The following is a 12,441-nucleotide window of genomic DNA, read 5'->3' on the forward strand; positions in this document are numbered from 1 at the left end:
CCTGCTGCTCACCGAAGGCTCCCGACTTTCCACTACTACAAACGGCAGGGCGGTTGGTGACCATCTTTATCCCTAATCTTCCTCTGCATTTTGGACTAGTTTCTTAAGATGACTTTCTAGTAGAGGAAGAAGCATTGCCAAATGCTTTCCTGGAAAGCTGCAGACATTTATCCTCGCCACAGCACTGGGGGGTCCCTTTTCACCCTTCTGCCAGCAATTTGAGAAAACCTTCCCTAATATGACAACTGGGCCACGAAATACCAAGTTTAAATTCACATTCCTTTGACCATCGGTCAGAAACTTTCAAATATGGACATCTTATTTCTTGCTTCGTGACTATCATTTTGCATCCTTTGCTTGATTAGAGTCTGAAATTTCATATCAGTTTCAAATACCTTCCCCACTGTTGCTCACGCACACCCATCCATTTGTTAACTTTAGGTAAAGTCTCAGCTCTCTGACCCTATCAATCCTTCCTTTGTAATTTCACCCTGAAGCACAGAAAAGGTTCCCCTAATGAAAAATTTGATAAACGTTTCACATCTATTTTCCTCTATTTAAAAAAAAATGGTATGTGGACTGACATCAATGTACAAAGAATTTATTTTGCTGCTCAGCAGGGAACTTTACAAAATTAATTAGCAAACAGCTAAGCAATTACTCCTTTATCGGCTCCCGAACAATCTGTCCCCTCCGTGATGTCATCTTAATGCTTTTTAAATGTGTAGAGACACCAGGGTTTGAATCTGGCCAATTCCATGTCATGAGTCTGCCTATTTTTATAACAACACCAGCCCTTATGTAACTCCGGGAGCTTTACCAAGTTTGGCCATCTGGAAGGACCAGCCCCCAAGAACCATTCTATTTCAAAGTCTCCTATCAGTTATTTGAACCTGTTTTTTCCTTCCAAATGAACTTTGGAATAATTAAGTAATATGTCTTCCCACCTCTTCATTCCTTCAAAAAAGTTACCCCACTGAGTTTTTGTTTTTGTTGGCACAGCAATGGTAAGAACTGACATCTTTATACTATTTTATCTTTTCTTCCAGAAATAGGGTGGGTCTCTGTTTATTTAAAAATGAGTGCCAGGACAGTGTACAGGGACTGGCACACTCTTCCTGTAAAGGGGCAGAGTGTAAATTAAGCTCTGGGGACCATACGAACTCTGTCAAAACCCCTCACATCCAGGCAGTTGCACAAGTCCAAGCAATTCCACCTCCGAAGTATGTGGATCTGACCTCTTCTCTCTGCTCTCTGCTCCCAGCTAAGCACCTCATCTCTCTCTGGACTTGCCTCAGCAGCCTCCCACCTGGTCTCCCTGCTCCTCCGGCCCCCAAAACACACCACGAAACCATTCTCCTTAGAGTAGCTGGGCCCCTCAGCAAGTAAGTCTCTCCAGGGGCATCTCCCTGCAGTCACAATAAATCGAACCTCCTTCTTGGGACTATGTGACTATGGCCCCACCTGCTCCTCCACGACCTTGTTTCCTTCTTGTGCACTCAGTTTCTGAATTTAACTCATTTCTGTCCCAGGACCCTTGCACTGGCAGTTCCCTCTGGCTGGCAAGCTCTGTTCTGCAAACTTCACTTGCTGACAACTCTTGCCACTCAGGTTGACTCGGGTCAATGTCACACTTCAGAAAAAACCCACCTGACCACTCACCAACGTAGCCATGCTCAGTCTGACCTCTGTGCCTCAATGTCCCCAAGTGCAAGAGGATCATAGCGAGAGCTTGCACGTGGGAATCACGTGTGCCCACACAGGGCACGGGGGCCCCTGGGCACGGTACAACACCCCCCCACAGAGTTTGTGGTCATGCTGTTTACACTGACCCAGTTCACGCATAAGCCCTGTACTTTTCACCAAGTTCAAGACACACCTCTTTTTTTTACACACCACCATGGTCTGGAATGCTATGAGTTTCACTGCAGCAAAGAACTAAACTTCCTTGGCTCATAGGTGCTTTACTAAATGAGGTAGTATAATTTCTTTATAAACCACTAATCACTTCATAAATTCTATCTCCATTGCTAGTTACTACAACTGTGGGTTGTGGGTAGTGAAAGTTTAGTATCACTGTACCTTATTTCCATTTGCTTGAGCTATTTAAGGCCCGACCAAGGGGTTCAGGTCAAGCACTTAAGCAAGCATCTTTTGGCTAAAACCTAAAAGCCACCAGGCTGGGGAGAGGACGGCACTGAGAAGTCACATATGCTCACATTTTTCTAATACCCTCTTGTTACGAGTTGAACTGTGTCCCCCGCAAAGGATGTTGAAGTCCTAACTTCCACTCCCTGCAAATACAACCTTATTTGGAAACAGGGTCTTTGCGGATGACCACGTTCAGATAAAGTGCTTCGGGTGGGTCCTCCTCCAATATGACAGGTGTCCTCACAAAACGGGGAAGTGTGGGCACAGAGTGAAGATGACGCGGAGACAGGGAGAAGGCGGCCGTCTGCAAGCCAAGGAGAGGGGCCCGGGACAGCTTCTCCCTCACGGCCTCAGAAGGAGCCAGCCCTGCCGACACCTCAATCCTGGACTTCAGGCCTCCAGAGCCACGAGAGAATGAATTTCGGTTGTGTTGAGTGACCCAGTGTGTGGCAGTTTGTTCTGGCGGTCTCAGGAAAGTCACACACCCTCCTAGGGGTGTGGACACAGATTCGGCTTCTCAGACCCTCACTCTCCTTGGCCGGCGTGGCCTCCTGCCCCCAGCGAACTTCTCCCCCGCTTCCTCTCTTTCTGTCACATCTAACACAAATGGAACTCCACGAAGCAAATGAAAGCCAAGACCCCAAAACAGAGTCCCGGCCTCTGCAAAGTGTGGTCTTGCCTCCACACTTCCGGAACACTCTCTCCTAAGATCCCAAACTACCAGGCCATCGCCCGACCGCCGCGCACCTCACATTCCTGACAGCTGAGTCTGATGCCGGGGGCAATCGGACCTCTATATCCCGAGTGTTACTGTGGAAAATCTTGCTAAGTCACCACAAGCGCCCCGCAGAGGCATTTCTCGGTGGCAACCAAATAAGTCGGGGTGTGCAACAAGCTACTCTCACCAAGATTCCAGAGCCCTCCATACATTTCGACTCACTGAGAACACACTGGAACCACTAGAAAATAGGAGGCCAGTGCCCCCTAAGCTGCGGGGAGAACCGGGGACAGCCCCCCGCCCCGGGCTCCCACTGCAGGGGCTCCGAGGCCACGAGGTCAGGTTCCTTCCGAGGGGGCCCAACGGGTCTGCAGCAGGACATGCACCAAAGGCACAAACATTTAGTAACACGGAAAGACACCCAATGTAGCCACAGTGCAGAGGCAAAACCCTGACAGAAACTTCCAGCCGCTGGTAGAAGCCGAGTGGGAAAGCAGCTGAGGGTGACAGATAAGGCTGCAGGGGGCACTCGGGCTCCCCAAGGACACGGAGACGGAGGGGGCAGGAGATCACAGCTCCTGATACAACGGAGATTCGATGGGACCCGCTGTCCGGAAGGAGAAAGGCCGGCTGAGGGAATGCCAGGCCGGCGGGGAGAGCAGAGGCCTGCAGGCCAGACAGCCTGCTGATGGGCATTTAGGGGTTTAATATGTCTTCTGGCACAAGCCGAATCCCACCTTCTCTCATTCCTCGACTTACAGTAATACTGGGAAAACGCCAGGGAGGAAAAGGCTGTTTTGGAAACATTTGTTGTGAGCGGATATAAGCTCATCCTCTCCCCCCAGGCCGACCGTCTCTACAGCCTAGGAGATAAGCAGTTCGTTTCATGCGGCACCACCAAGGGGAGACGTGGCAGGTTTGCACGCCCAGCACCTTGCCTCCAGCCCGGACATGGAAAGGCCCAGCTCTGTTCCCTGAGGCCCTGCTTGGTCTTCTAGCATGGCCCTTGGCTTCCTCACCTGATCCTTTATCACCAGCATCTTCCTCCTTCTCCTCGCCTGTAGGCGGGACTAGATTAAGGTTGACAGCATCCTATAAAGAAGGAAACACAGGGTTTTGGAGGCAGGTCGGAGTGTGACCGGCAGCTCCAGCTGTGTGCTCTTGGACAAGTGACTTAACCTCTCTGAGCGTCTATTTGTTATCACCTGCAGCAGGAAGATCGTAAAATCTGGCTCACCAGGTGAGCGCATAGGAGGTGCTCAATGAGGACCATTCCTCGTCATCGTGCCTGGAGATGAACGCCAGTTGGCCCAGCACTGACGTCCCCAAACAGTGATGTACCACGGACTCAAACCAACTTACAAAGTCTCCTGCAAACCACAAATTCTCTGCATTTTCACTTGGAGGCGTTGGCATTTTTACTCAAAACCCAGGTCACCACCTGCTCACCTTTGATGACTTCCCCTTCAGCCCTGGTGGAACCGCTCAGATGGGCATAACTTAACTTCCTGGGGCCTCCACTTCCTCATCTATAACTTGGGGAAAACTACGCTCTTGACCTCTTCAAAGTGTGTGGACAAAATCTGCTGGTTCATGCCAAGTGCTTAGGGAAGGGCCAGCACGCAGCTCTCCCCAAGTCAGGGTTTCCTGCTCTTGGTGCCAGAAACACTTTGGGTGGGACCGCCCTGCCCACTGCAGGATGCCTGGCAGCACCCCTGCCCTCCACCCACCAGAAGCTGGGGGCATCCCCACCCCCAGACAACCCAAATGTCTCCAGGCACTGCCAAGTGTCCCCCAACATCGCCCCTCTCATAACCACTGTCCTTGGTGAGGGCTATTGTTATTAATGTTATTTATCCTCTTCCTTTACCTCTAAGTCTGATCCCGGCTGGTGTGTTGCCACCTCTTCTCTCTGGCTCCCTTCCTTCCATTTCCAATCTCCACCTCCCACGCTCCACCCCATGGCCACGCCCGGCACCCCTGCACCCCAAAGGGCTCCCCTTAACAGTTTCCCCACGCTGGATGTCAATGCCAACCACCTGGAGAGGCTTTTGAATAATACAGTCCCACCCTGGAGATTCAGCAGTATTTTTAAAAAGCTCTCCCGTGATTCTAACGCACACACAGGGCAAAGAATCACTGTGCAGCCCGGACTCACTCACCGGCCACCAAAGAACCTACAACAGTCCTTTCACTTAGAACCCAGGCCCCATTGCCTCAACTTCAAATGGTGGTCCGAGGTCCCGCCCGACCGCTTGAAAAAAAGCCCACTTGTTCAACCCCCTGCTTCATGCCCACCCAACCCCCAGCTACAAGGGTCCCAATGGCCAGCTAACAGGTCCCCTCCCCAAATTCGGCACACTCAGCTGGGCATGCTACTCACTGTACCTGGAAGGTTCTCTCGGGCTCCTCTAACCCTGGCCAAACCCATCTACCCTTCAACAAATCCTCCCTGGAATGCTCTGCTGTCACTGATTCCACACCCCGACCCATCACAGAACCACCCAAGGGCAGTTTCTGGGTCTTACACACAAGGTCCTGGGTCAACACACCCAGGGAACTAAAGTCCTGGAGGCAAGTTCTGCAGACGTACACAAGGCACAGACACAGGGACTCTCCAGATGACTCATCCCCCACAGGGCACAAGCCCGCAGTGCGGGTGATGTAAGCTCTGCGAATCCATGGGCCACTGTGCCCAAAAAGCATTTGACCTTGAAGGGGTCAACATGTGTTTTAACAGGTAAGTGACGGCTGGAGGCTAGACAGAAGGCCCAGTACGGAGCAGCCTGATGTGGCCTCAGGAATCCCAGGACCTCTTCATGGCCTTCAACCCCAATTCCTGGTGTCAATGTCGCTGCCTCCAGAACAGATCCAACCGCACTTCGCTGGGCCTTGAGTCTGAATTGAAGCAGATCACTGGAACACCAAGCACCTGGGAGAACTCCCTGTATCAGGAGGGCCCCGGGAGCACGCAAGGTTTTATTTTTAGAAGCAGGACACATTCTTCAAAGAAAATCTTTGCACAAACCTTGAGCCAGAACTAGGTAAATACAAAGCAGCTCTGTCAGAAGGGTGGAAAGGGGAGGCGTGAGAACAGGTCTGGGGAGGAGACGGGTCCACCCGCTAGCCCACCTGCCGCCTGCCCAGCCCCATCACTTCCTAGCCCAGATGGAGGAATCCTTCACTGACCATCCACCTGCACGAAGCACAGCATCAACACTTTACATGCACCAGACGTCGCCATTCCACCCCAGGCACACGCACCCAAAGGAAAAGGAAGTGGATGTCCACAGAAGGGCCCGCGTACAGATGTTTGGACTGGATTCATTTTTCATAATGGCCCCAAACTGGAAACAACCGTGACGTCCACCAACAGGAGAAAATAAACCAATGGCGGCACATTCATACGGTACCACTGATAGGAAATACACATCCACAACGCACCGAGGTGGCCCACGGGCATGAAGCTGAACACGGAAGCCAAACCCAGGAGCACGTGTCTTACAGGATGTATGAGAACAGGCAGGTGGACCCGCAGACGTCAGCAAGAGTGGATGGCGGGAGGAGGCGGGGCCAGATGGGGAGGGGCGCAGGGAGCCACTGGGTGATGGGGACACAGCTTGAAGGAGTGTGGGTGACGCAGGCGTCAAACCTCAAGGATGCATGACGTACGAAAGTGCAACGATGACATGACACGCCTTTCAGAGTATAAAGAAGTATAAAGAAGCAACCGAAGCAGAAACGTGGGGTTTCTGCCTGCAGCTAGGGAGCTGATCGCAGAGCTGGGCTGAGAACCAGGCCTCCGGGGAGCCTCCACTGACTGGAGGGTTTCACTGCGCCGGACGGAATTATCTGGCATCACCTGCAGCTGATGCCCCAAGCCTGGCCCCCACGTGCCCACACGCACCAGGGTCTTCAACGATCGGCTTTCCAACCACGCAGACAGAGGCCTACCTGACCAGCCCTCCCCCTCCCCCGCCCCCACCCCACGTGGCCGCTCCGAGTCCCCGCGGGCCCCCAGCGTGTGCTGTGCTGGCTAACACCTCGCCAAGGTGCCCTGGGGTCAGCGAGGCCTCGGACGGGCTGGTTCCCGAGCTGCTGTAACAAATCACGCCAAATGGGGTGGCTTAAAACAAAGAAACCATTCTCTGCGGCTCTGGATGCTACAGGTCTCAAATCAAGGTCTCTGCAGGGCCCTGCTCCCAAAGGCTTGGGAAGAATGTGATCCAGGCCTCTCTCCTGGCTCGTGGCGTCACGGGCAAGCCTTGTCTTTCCTTGGTTTGCAGATGCCCCCAAGTCTGCCTCCATCTCACGTGGCCTTCCTCCCTGTGTCTCCACGTGGCTGTCTTCTGTGGACACCAGTCATGGGATGAGGGTCCACTCACTTTGACTAAGCCAGTTACATCTGCAAAGACCCTATTTCCACATAAGGTCACATTCCGAGGTGCCAGTAGACGTGACCTTCCGGGGACACGATAGCACCTTGGACATCGAGTAACAAGGGAAGGCAGGTCGGGGGAAGGCCAGGCAAGGGGCAGGCGGCGGGCTGGTTCCTGCCCAGAGCAGCCCCGCGGGGACTCCGGCCCAGCCGGCCGGGCAGGTGAGACCTGGGCCCTTGTGAGAGTGGCCTGGGACTTCGTGGGACGCTGGCTGGGAGTTAAGGGAACGTCCCTCTCGTCTAGTGAAGCGGTCACATGCCCAGTTAGACGCAGGAGTGTCAACCCCTTTGGGGCCTTCTTTACCTAAGACACGCACGTAAGGGAATCCAGTAACAATACGGGTGAAAACTTGGCAGGTAACTCGGGTTTCACCCTCAGCTCCGGTTAAAAGAACTTCACGGAACACGTTCTTAACTGTTACGCTTCTCACCGGGGCAAACAGAGCCGACTCTGATGACAGACTGTCTGGCGAAGATGCTGGGTCAGTCGCTGCGTCAGTCACTAAACGTTGCCGTACCGCGGGGGCCTGCGCGACACGACACGTGGGCAGGTGCAGGGACGTTCCCGTCCCCTGTGCGCCCATGCTAGGGCAAACGGGGAGCTGCCAGAGTCCGAGGGACGTCCCAAGTCCTTAAAGCAATAGGCTGCCCTCTGCCAACACCACATCTGTGGTCACCAGCCCTGGCACCCCGGGCTCCTCTACAACAGGACCTGATCGCGTGACTGTAACTGCTCATTTAATTGTGTGTCTCTCCAGCCAGGCCGTGAGCTCGAGATCAGCAAGGACCTCTAGCATCCCTGGCACACAGCAACAATCTCTCAATGAGTAGCACTTACACCAACCAAGGGCTTACAGGTTGCTCCAATCTCACAGTATATGAATGGGGTGGCTTCTCCAAAGCAAGACTTCTTATGTTCATAGCCTTCTTCATGTCTGTCCTGAAAACCTGAAGGTCATCAGAAGTGGAGTCCTCTTTGATTTAAGTCACTAACTACAGGGGTGCTGAGCACTTGTCATGCGCCTTGTTAGCTGCTACAAGAACACAAAGAAAAGCAAGGCCATCCTGCTCTTAGCAGGCCCGCAGAAATGATGAAGACACAGACATGAACTACAACAGAAACCATAATACAGGTAAAACAGCCAACCACATCCACTGCTGTCAGCTGAACGGTGTCCCCCCCAGAAAGATATGCTCGAATCCTAAATCACAGACAGACCCTAAATCAATCCCTGGTGTCCCTATAAGACACTGGGATACAGAGACACAGACACACAGAGAGAAGATGGCCACATGACGATGGAGACAGAGATGGAAGAAGTGATGCAGCTTAAGCCAGAGGGCGTCAAGGTGGTGGGTGAACGACCCGAGCCGGAAGGAGGCAAGGAGGAGTCCTCCTTGAGCCCTCAGAGGGAACCTGGCCCTGCAGACATCTTGACTTCAGACTTGCAGCCTCCAGATTGGAGAGGGTCCATTTCTGTTGTTCAAAGCCATGCCGTTTACGGTCATTTGTTATGCAGCCCTGGGAAACTACAGGTAGACCTCCGAGATAACACAGGTTCAGTTCCAGACCACTGCAATAAAGCACATATCAAGATAAAAGCGAGTCACATGAATTTTTTGGTTTCCTGGTGCATAGAAAAGTTTTACTCTACACCCTGTACTATACAGTCTATTGACTGTGCAACAGCATTGTCTAAAAAATGTGCAGGGGCTTCCCTGGTGGCGCAGTGGTTAGGAATCCGCCTGCCAATGCAGGGGACACGGGTTTGAGCCCTGGTCCGGGAAGACCCACATGCCGCGGAGCAACTAAGCCCGTGCAGCACAACTACTGAGCCTGCGCTCTAGCGCCTGTGAGCCACAACTACTGAGCCTCCACTCTAGAGCTCGCGTGCCACAACTACTGAGCCTGCGTGTTGCAACTACTGAAGCCCGCCTGCCTAGAGCCCGTGCTCCGCAACGAAGAGTAGCCCCCGCTCGCCGCAACTAGAGAAAGCCCGCGTGCAGCCACGAAGACCCAACGCAGCCAAAAATAAAATAAATAGAAAAAATACATTTATTAAAAAATAAAAATAAATTAAAAAATAAAAAACGTGCAGGCCTTTATTAAAAAATACTTTATTGCTAAAAAATGTTAACCATCATCTGAGCCTTCAGTGAATCGTCTGTTTGCCATAGTCACATCAAAGATCACTGATCATGGATCCCCAGCACAAATATAATAGTTATTATGTGAAATAGTTAAATAAATATTTATTTTAAAAAGTAAAAAAAAAAAAAAAAGTTTGAAATAGTTGAAGAATTACTGGAACGTGACTCAGAGACACAAAGAGAGGAACTCTTGCTGGAAAAAGGACGCCAACAGACTTGCTCGATGCCCGGTCGCCACAAACCTTCAATTTGTTAAAAAAAAAAAAAAGTATCTGCGAAGTGCAATAAAACGAGGGTGCCTGTTGCCCTGCCCTACCCTCACAGCACTTGTTGGTCGTGTGTCAGGCACTATTCTAAGTGCTTCTGTGCCCACTGACTTACATGTCACAGCCACCCCATGACACAGACGGTTGATCATTCCCTCCAACGAACAGTCGAGAAAACCAAGGTGCAGAGAAGCTAGGTCACTGGTCCAAGGTTTCCCAGCTGGGTGGCCGCAGAGTCTGCTGCGTGAGCCCGAGGCTGGTGTGAGCCCAGCACAAAGACGGCAGGGCTGGAGCAGCTCCTTTCTAGACCATTCCGAGACCACCAGCTGCTCCTCCCCTGCCCGCTGGGCCAACAGCAGCCTGGCTCCTGGAGCAGGACCCCCAAGCTGGGCTGCTGGGCAGAGCTAGCAGGATAGTCTAAGTGTCTGCTCCGTGGTTTTGTTCTGTTTTTGTAATCAATGCATAAATTAACAAACCTGGCGTGAAATCACTCCCTGTTTTTCTGCAGAGCCTCTGGTACAAGTCTGTACCAGGCAGAGATGAAATGGAATCCAACCGACCCGACAGGTTTCCTGCGGGGAGGGTGAGTTCACCAGAGGCCCTGGAATCCAGGTCCCTGTCCTTTTGATAATCAGCTGATTTCCTTCCAGTTCTGAGGGTGACACAGGAGAGGCCCTTGGCCAGGGAGAAAGTGTGACCTGGTGCCAGAGGGCAGTCGGAGAAGCTTTCCTTTCGCCTCCAACTAAAAAGTGCCCGAGGATGATTATTTTATACAGGGAGTAAGAAAAAGGATCAGGGGAAGAAAAAAATTACCCACCGTAGAAAGGGGCTCCTCCTCAACCGTTCCCATCCTCTGCTTTGTTTTGTCACCATTCATACCCAGCCGTCTAACGGATTCTTAGCGGCATCTTCTCCCTGCTGCCACCCCCTGCCCCGTCCTTCCTCCTCCTCCTGGTCCGCAGGAAGGCTGTGCCCTCTGTCACCCAGAGCCTCAGCTTGGACCAGAGCCCCGGGCGGCACCAGGGCTCCCTTTCCTACAGAACCAGCAGCTGGCTCGAGCCCAGGGCTCCTTGCTGGCTGGCGCTGGTGCCTTTCTGCTTACAAATATCCTCCCTGGCTCCCAACGGCCCCCGGGCTGCTGCTCTCCTCCCCTCACGTCCCCCAAAGCGGCTCCTGCCCCAAGCCTTGGACACACTGTTCCCACTGGGGTTGGTGATGAGGCCACCGGAGCCCCAGGTCCTGAGGGCGTTTTCCTGCATGTGTCTCACCGGGCGGCTTTCTAACTACTGACCTCTCCATGGCCTCCCAGGGTGACGGCTCTCTCCTTCCTCTCTGAGCTGGTCTTTGAAGCCTGTCTTGCAGGTGTCTTCCCACCACCTGCATGGCTGGTCCTTCCCCCTTCCTTCCGAGATTTCCCCTCCTCTGTCTGCCTTCAAGTGTCCAATGTCCCGCGTCCATCCTTGCCCTTCTGCTTTTGTCACCTGGAGCGTTCTCCTTAGGGGGCCTAGCCACCCCAGGGAACAGGGCGGGGATGGGACCACCTAGTCTCTGCTGATGCCCAAAGCCTGGTCTGCCTGGCAGCCCTATCTCTGCAGCACCTCCCACACGCCCTCAGGATGGCGACCTCAGGGCCAGCATGCCTGGCTCATCTTCTCCCACCCGAGCCTGCCCCATTTCCTGCATCCCCATTCCAACAAAAGCACTGCCCACCTCCCCCAAACCAGTCCGTTCTCTAGTTGAAACAGATATTTTTTTTTCTGGAAAGCATCGTTTCTCAACGTTGGCACTACTGACATTTGGGGCCGGATCATGTTTTGCTGTGGGACCCATCCTGTGCACTGCAGATGGCCAGCAGCACACTTGCCTCCACCCCCTAGATGCCAGTAGCTGCCCCCAACCTCAGCTGTGACAAGCAAAAATGTCTCCAGACACTGCCAATGTCCCCTGGGGACACCACTGCCGGAAAGGGCCAGACAGGGAAGATCACGGGCTTCGTGGGCCACTTGGCCTCAACTCCAGCCACTCAGCTCTGCCTCTGAAAGGCAAAGACAGCCACAGACAGTGAGTGTGCATGGCTGGGTCCCAATAAAACCTTATTTACAAAAGCAGGGTGCATGCAGGATTTGGTCCACTTGGTCCTGAGGCCACACCCCACTGGCCCCTACTCCGGGCGTCGCCTGCTCTCTGGCCGGCTCCGCGCCCCATCCCCTCCGTGCCTTCTTTGGGGCACTACCCATGCCTCACCTGGACACCCACGTCCTTCAGATTGTCTGCCATCTGGACCCCCTACTCAATTTCTCAGGTACGAGGCCCACCCTGACCCTACAAAAACAGAAATCGTTTGAATCCTAACTAGGAAGATAACACCCTTTATCTTGGGCCAGGCCCTGTGCTACAGGCTTTACCAACTAATTTAAATCTCCAAAGCGGATCCGGTGAGTAGAGGTAACGAAGCAGATGTGGAGAAGCAACTTGTCCTAGGACACACAGATACCGCGTGGACCCCACACCTTCATCCTACCTGGATCCCACGTGGACAATTCGCTGCTGTCACTGCCCGACCCCCTTGGCGCCTTCCTCCACCATCTCCTGTCTCGGCCCCTCTGGGTCCACGGGCAGGGCCACGGGACGGAGGGGTGGCGCTGGAGGCCCGCGGCAGCACAGGCCAACACTCGCATCCTCGGACGGGCTCACGCCCTCCTGGGGACACGGGCCCA

At 53.3% G+C, this 12,441-nt stretch overlaps 1 protein-coding gene across 4 annotated transcripts in view; it reads right to left on the bottom strand.

Moving 5' to 3' along the window:
* Nucleotides 1-12,441, bottom strand: part of SH3BP4 (SH3 domain binding protein 4) — a 91,209-nt gene that overhangs the window by 34,557 nt on the left and 44,211 nt on the right. Inside the window, exon 1 of one of the 4 annotated variants that reach the window (XM_068544185.1) lies at nt 3,889-3,961. The exons of the other annotated variants lie outside the window; for them this stretch is intronic. The gene's annotated coding sequence lies outside the window, so the exon portion shown is untranslated. Of the gene's footprint in view, nt 1-3,888; nt 3,962-12,441 lie in introns of those variants that run through there. 4 annotated transcript variants of the gene reach the window in all.

Source organism: Eschrichtius robustus, chromosome 5, assembly GCF_028021215.1.
Source record: "Eschrichtius robustus isolate mEscRob2 chromosome 5, mEscRob2.pri, whole genome shotgun sequence".
Classification (NCBI taxonomy): Eukaryota; Metazoa; Chordata; class Mammalia; order Artiodactyla; family Eschrichtiidae; genus Eschrichtius; species Eschrichtius robustus.